The following is an 8,022-nucleotide window of genomic DNA, read 5'->3' on the forward strand; positions in this document are numbered from 1 at the left end:
AACATAACAATAGTTCCCTTGACCAGATCTACAAAATACCATGGACAGAAAACCATCATGCCTAAAACCATGTGTGAAATCCATGAAAAAAACCATAGGTAGGTCCACCCACCTAATACAGGATCCAAACAATTTTTCCTGGGGTGTTGCCCCGAACCCCATGTAGGGGAGCTACCACCCCCCTGCATACCCCCCAACAGGGGGTAGCCCCCCTTATGACTCCTCAACAGTGCCCGCCGCAACGTACAAGGGGGGCCTACTGCCCCCTATCACCCCCCCCCCCCCCCCCCCCCCAAACATATGGGGTATTCATGGAAAGAATATAACACAACCCAACATATCCAGAATTTCAACCCCCAACAACAAATTTTTGGACACCAACTTCAAAATTTCAGCCCTAGCAATAGCCCAGAAACTTTGCATGTGTGAGAGATAGATTGTCGAAGAACTTGATTTAGGTCTTCCCAACTTCTTATTTCCTCTCCTACAACTTTGCTCTCATTTTTTGTTTCTTTTTCTTATAGATTAAACTTGTTGAGTAATTACTTCAAATAGGTCAAGTTACCTCTCTCTATATATAGCCTTTCTGCTAGATCAAATAGCCCCAATCCAGTATGTCTTCATGAGGATAGGGTTGAATTGGAGTGGAGGTGAAAAAATACCTTTCTAACTCAAAAATAATTCTTTTTACATGATACAAAAGCCTAATAAGGGCCTAAAAAAAATGAAAATGACTCTATTGACTCATCAAAAAACCTAGAATCCTTCAATGGAGGCTTTGACCTAAAATTCATTGACCCTAGCATGAAACCCATGCTTTAATAAGTCAATTTATTTTACAATAATTTTTTTTTCTTACAATTATGAAGACTGACACTAGTTACATTCTTCAACACACTAGGCCTAAGGGTTTGCATCTCTTATCCCCATCCCTTTCTTTTCAGTATTAGAATTTACATCATAAGTATTGATAATAGTGGCATAACATAAATAAGTGCTGGTACACAATCATTTAGAAAATGTCCTAAATATAATCTAAACAACCTCAAGATCATAAAAGTGATTCACTAAATAACTTAAGAGAAAAATTATCACTGCAAGAGAAGTCTAATCATATTTGAAGTAAATGCCTACAAATTAAAACTGATAATCCTTATAGTCCTAAAATTCATTCCATCATTGTTTAACGTTTTTCCATTGGAATAGTGATTGTATTCAAGTGGATTTCAGGACTGATATTGTGCAATTTGTGGGTTGATATTTAACATTGATATAGTGTAAGAGGAACTCTTGGATATCCTAAGTTACATTGGTGTCTTAATCTCTCACATTTCTTCTTGCATCATTGCGAAACATTTGCATTGACATTAGAGTATCTCTCTCATTTCAAATTGTTAAAGTGCTAGTTGCATTTTTCATATTGCATATTTGCTTCATCATTGCACTTTGCATAGCATATCTTAGCTATTCTCTTTGGCATACCAACCCTTGCACTTGCATCATTGCATTGTCATTATACCTCTTTGCATCCTTGGCATCTCATTTTTTTTGTAATTGCATTAGCTTTATTAAAGATCATTGTTAGCATTCTCATATTTCATTGTGCTTTTTATTAATTGTGTTAAGAAACATTGCATCTCTCTATTGCATATAATTGGTTCATAACATAGCTAATGAGAAGATATTGTCTCTAATTGCTAAGTAACATAAGAATACATTGCTATCATTTTTTTTCTCCATGTTTATCTTACAAAAAGAATCTAATAAGCATCTTGGATAATTGGAATTTCTAATATTGTTTCAATGAGATAAATTGTCTTCTAAAGTGCCCTATTAATTTCCCTTGTCATCTTGTGTTAAATATAGTTGTGATCATCTTCTCTTCAAGTGATTTAATCTTGAGTACTTAACATATCTATAATTTCATTGAAGCAATCACTCATATGTTGCACCTTCATTGTAGGTTAGAAGTGCATCTCTAAAATTCACCTCCAAGCATACGCTTGGTTGTAAAAAGATAGGACCACCTTCTTCAAACAATTCGAGGATTCTATACCCTCATTCATAGTTAACATAGGTGACCTTGCAGTTCTCTTGTGGGAAATCCCTTGTAGGAACGGAGGAACCTAGGTGGTTAGAACCCCACAGGAGGTATCGTTAATGAGACCATAGCCTCCTTCCTTTGGGATTCTCGCCACAACTTGCGTTCAAGACTAACTTCAAAAGAATTGATGGGAAGGATTCATATAGACTAGGCATATAATTAAAATATACCAAGAGCTTGCATCTCACATAGATTTAGGTCTTTAATTTCATCTAGGATAGAATTTTCATCCCACGGTAATTGTTCATATAGTGACTTGGAATATTAATCCATATTGTGCAAGTAATTAATATTAAAGGCACTAGTCTCTAATTCATAATCTTGAAGAATCTAATAAATTTTTTCTTAATAATTTCACTTACCATTTAATTTTAACCCAAGTTGCAAGGCCATTCAGTTGTGTCTCCTGAACTTGTTGGTTCCCAACAAGTTTCTCATCGGTTCCCAACAAGTTTCTCATCATCTCATCCATAGGGACTACCCCCCTTAGCCTACATTTAGGAAACAACTAGAATGGAGAGGGCATAAATTAGAGTAAAAACCCCTACCCTGAGCGTTTTCACAATTATGTGTACAATTTGAGTGACAACATTTTTTGGCGTCGTTGTCAGGGACACATTTCTTGTTCTCGATGCCTCAACATTTTTTCATCCTCACTATCACAATATTTTCTAGCACCTAGGAATTTGGTTTAGTTTATTGTTTAGGTGGTGACTCAGCTTATTCATCCTTTAACAAGAGCATATACTAGAAGAAATCGTGGTAGTTTGGTTAATCCCGCTTCCAGTCCTTAAAAGGCCCTTAGAGCTCAATTAAACAAACTAAATTCTAGTAAACATCTTATTTTTCTCAGATGGGAAGCCCTCCCTCATATCCATTTTATTTTCCCTGACCCCGTCGGGAAAGACACCATGGATTTTTTTTCTCCTTGTAACTTTGCTAATATACAGGGTTAGCCTCATGATTTTCTAGAAAATGGTTTGGACAAAATCCCTTCCTTCCAAGGGAACAATGCAATCAGTGTTAAAGCTCATATCAAAGCCTTTTACAATTTATTGATGAAACATGCTAACAGAGCAAGTTACAAAAACAAATATGTCAAGATGAATCTCTTTGTCATTTTCTTGGAAGAAGATGCATCAGACTAGTTCTTAAACAAGCCTAATATTTTTTTGACTCTCTGCAAGCCATTTTCACTTCCTTCAAAGATAAATATCAGGATAAAAGAGAAGGGAGATATTTACTCAAAGCTATTAGTGATATAAAGAAGAAATAAAATAAGACTATGGTCGAATTCAATAAGAATTTAATGGTATTGTTAAAGAGATGAATCAAGATTATAAGCCAATTGATAAAACTATATTAGAATATTACCTTGATGCATTTATCATTGATACCTCTTATGGTTTAAGATGTGCTAATCCAAATGATTTGAAATTTTATTAGACTTTAGCCAAAGAATTGGAAAAAGATAAGAAAGCATCAGGAAAATATGAGATTCTTGGATTTGAGAGAGGTCCAACCAAACCTTGGGAATCTAAAGGAAAATAGGTCAAAGAGGTTGACCATGATCACATCAAAAATTTGACTCAAGTAATCAAAGACATGAAGATTGAACATGGTATAGAAATGAATGCAATGCGAGCAAGTTTGATTCAGATGGAAAGATCACAAGCTCAAAATTCTCATCCTAGAAATAAAAAAAACAAGAATAATATTCCATGGCAAAAGAAGAATCCTCCAAATGAGCAAAGACCATCGAAACCACTTGAATCCATGAACATTGTTGATCAACATTTTCTATTATGTAGACCTTGTGAGAGTTTTCACAAAGAAATCTCTTGTACTTTTGCTAGAAGGATCCTAAATGAAGGAACAAGTGAGCAAATAAATATAATTAGTCAACATTCTCACTTGTCTACTAAAGAAGAATATCATGGTATGGAAATGCTCTCATCTTCCTTTTCCATCAACAATTTCAGTGATGAAAACAATCCTATTACAAAATTGTATTGAAAAAATCCATATCAGGAACAAATCTTGGAAATCGCGAGAAGTAAGGGATACTTATCGCAAGAAAAATAAGGACCAATATAAGGAAAATATTGCTTCTAAAACATATCAATCATGATTGAAAGTTGATTGGGTCACATGGATAAATAATGCAAATAATTTTGTTCCTATTCTCGAGCTTTTAAAGATTCCATTGCAGAGAAAAACATTTTTGAAGGCTATAGGTATATCTCAAAAAGATAAGATTGATGTGCACCATAAGGATGAGGAAATCAAGTTAAAGGACCTAACTTGTTATTTGACAAATGAATATCATCAAAATTCTTCTTAACTTTGATGGTAGATGATTTTATATTGCATAATTGTATGTTGGATTATGGGGATTTAACCAATGTCATGACTAAGAAAGTCATGGAGAAACTGAATTTGAGAATATCAAGGCCTTATCATAATATTTGCTCCATGGGCTCAAATAAAATAAAATTTATTGGTGTGATCAAAGACTTGCAGGTTATCCTAGAAGCATTCCCATATAAGATAATCACCATGGGTATTGGTTGTTATTTATGTACCTGATGTATGGGGAATGCTCTTATCTAGAAAGTATGTAGCTGATTTTAGAGGATGCATTCAATTAGAATTATCCTATGCAATTATTTGTGCAAATGAGGGTGGTATGGTCATACTTTACAGAGAAGTTGAAAGAAGACATCATATTGAGGATCCAAGGAGTTCAAACAATGTATAGGTTGAAGGCCATCCTATGGAATATAATGCAGTATTCACTTATTTATTTGATTGGTCCATGCAATACAGTATTGGAAATCTCCAACTTCCTAAAAGAGTCAATATACAACAAGGTGCATCAGAAAAGCAGCCAATGCATCCACTTGTGAGCAAACAAATTCTCCAAATTGGACCTCAGGGATGAAATTCGATGCCATGGGGCATATTTTGTATAGTATTTCTGACCCTACTCGTTTAGATAGATTTTATTTCTTGCATCAAATAGTTTTCATTATATCATTTATGTTTCATGTTTTTAGATTGTATTGTTAGAATATGATTTATATTCGAGCAGTTCATATATATATATATATATATATATATATATATATATTTGATGATGTTGATTTTGATATGTATTAGAATGGATATCTACCTGATGATTCTTTTTTTTCTTGGATACAGGATTCTGGATTCTCACATTCCTTCATTAAAGCAACATGTCCCCAAGTAGAGCTATATGTTGACCATGTACATGTCAAAAATCCAAGAAGCAGAGTATACAACAGTGGAACAGAAAAAATTGTGTCAATATCATCATTGTAATCCAAATTCTGATTTTGTAATGTAAAAATGAACCTATTATGAATATTAAGCCATGTAACAACACCTAGGTAAGCCTATGATTCTTCTCAAAGGGTTTCACTCTAGGGATTTTTTTAAACTCACCAAATTATATGTGTCTATAAACAAGGATAATTGGGAGAGTTTCTCTCCCAGATATAACCCAAATCTAGGGTGGACCTCATTTACAAGGTCTTAGGTGAGTCTTAGTGTTATTGAGTCTATGTATTTTTCTCATACTAGATCATGTGTCTTGTCACTGAATTTGGTTGAGTCTTAAGAGTTTGAGTTTATGTGTATTTCCCCTTCTAAGGGTTGAATTTGTAATATCTTGATCTAAAAGTTTGATCTAGGAATATTTTTGTGAATGGTTCCTCATAAATAGAAAACCATTACCAAAATATTATTTATATACACTTAGAGGGTGGAAAAATATTTAATCCCCTCTTGAGCCTTTTAATTTTAATTTTAAGAAAAAATAAAATTAAAATTAGTCGGAATTTGTCAAAAAGTAAAATGAAGGGAAAATTAATTACCCTCCAAGTGGAAAATTCATCAAAAACTTATTTGAGGTTATTTTCGAAGGAAAATATTCAAGTCAAAAATAAAAGTCTTATTTTCAAGGCAGAAGGACCCAGTCCAAAAATTCGTTTGGGCTAGAGAAGACTATTTTCTAGCAAATTGAATTTTTTGGGCCAAGAAGTGAATTAGTTTGCACAAGTAATGATAATTCTATTTTTTGGAGGTCCTTCAGTGATCCAGAAGTCAAATATTGACCCTCCAGCACAGAGAACAAGGAAGATAGAATTTTTTTAGATATTTGTGCCAGTAAAACCAAGGGATCTAATTTTTTCAACAATGATTAAGCCATGGATCGATGCAACTAGTCATTATTTCCACTTGGAAAGGTTAATCCCTAGAATTTTTCTATATAAGGAAGTTTTCAAGCTCCTCATTGTATCTTGATCTAAATAGATTGAAATTTTTTGTATTGAGCTAAGATCTGTTGGAATTTATGCATTAATAAAAGTCTTTAGGGTTTCAATTCAAGGTGTCTCTCGCTTGATGATTCATGGTATGCGTTGAATGCTCTAATTTTATGCTTTAATTGAATATTATTATGTCATAGCTTGTTGCCGAACTATCTATTAGAACAGGTATCTTGCTTTAGGTTTTGGGCTGGAGTAAACACATTGAAGCTAGTAGATATAACAGGTATCTCTAGATCTCTATTCTATTTATGTGAATCGAACCCCTATGAAGGTAATGATTATCTTTCGAGTGCACATATATTTTTAGGTGATTCGGCCCTTCAAGAAAACCTGGGTTCAAGGACTTTGAGGTGACCACACCTTGTTTGGACTTTGAGCTTATCTAACGATTTATTGTGCAAAGTTTGGATTGGTGCATCAAAATACAAATTATTTATCTCACTTATTTCCAAAATCTAGCTGGGATATAAATGATTTATTTGCTAATTAGATTTAATATTTCTCTTGAAGATATTATAAATAAATTGTAAATTATTTCCAACCCTTGTATATTGTTTTTTCTCATTTTGTAGATAATATTTTGCGGTTTTAATTTTAGAATTTTATTGTTCTTTTGGATTGACTCTATTTATTTAGCTTGCAGATGTGAAGGCTAAAGGATTTCAAGGATGAATTTGATTGTGAAGAGCCTTAGGCCTCTCATAGCCTAGACAGCTAGGGTTTTAGGGCATAGAGGCCTAAGGAGGAGTCATCCAAGGAAAAGATAGAGGTAGTTTAGGGTTTGAGGCTTGATCTAAGGCCTAGAGGCCTAGATCTAGCATACCCACCTCTCCAAGTTTCAACGAGTAGCCTAGAAGAGGAGGTCGCTAGCCCTAAGAGGGGATTTTCACTAAATATTTATGGTTTTCATGTCATTTGCTAACATCTGAAACTTGTTGCAAGTGTCTCTTGTAGGTTTCATCATTTATTTGGGCTTTAAAGATCATTTTTGTTCTTATTTGAGGCAGTTGTAGGGTTCAAAAGGATAATTTTCTATAGCTGCAGGGATTTCTAGCCCTTAAGGGCTTGGCTGCAAACCTAATCAGCCAAGGAACACTAGTTGCAGGCCTAACTAGGCCTTGGATACTAGGCCATAAGGGTTTTGAGGGTGTTAAATGTGTTCAAAACAAAATCCCTAATCCATCTTTGGTTGCAGACCTAAAGGAATTGATCTCAAGAATTTCAAGTGATTTTCATTGCTAATTTGTCATTGTGAATTTCTTGAGTCGTTAGGGTTGGAACTTTTTTTTTTTTTTTTTTTGTGGCTAACTTGTTGTGTTTGTTGGCCCTAATTCGCTTGGAAGAAGTTTTATATGGTTGATCTCATCATATCTTAACCATCTCAGGGCATCTATACCTAGTTTTGATACCTAGAGCCTCTTGCTCACTAGGTCGTAAGCCTCATTGGGCTTCCTAGCCCTAGTCGGGACCCTTAGAGGGGAAGATCCATCACACACATTTGTTTTTAGGATGATCCATTATTTGCATATGTGTTTGGGCTAATATTTTGTGGTTAGAGTGGTC

The sequence above is a fragment of the Pinus tabuliformis genome, chromosome Q, assembly GCF_031772625.1.
Source record: "Pinus tabuliformis cultivar Carrire ecotype Pingquan chromosome Q, CPIR1, whole genome shotgun sequence".
Taxonomy (NCBI): domain Eukaryota; kingdom Viridiplantae; phylum Streptophyta; class Pinopsida; order Pinales; family Pinaceae; genus Pinus; species Pinus tabuliformis.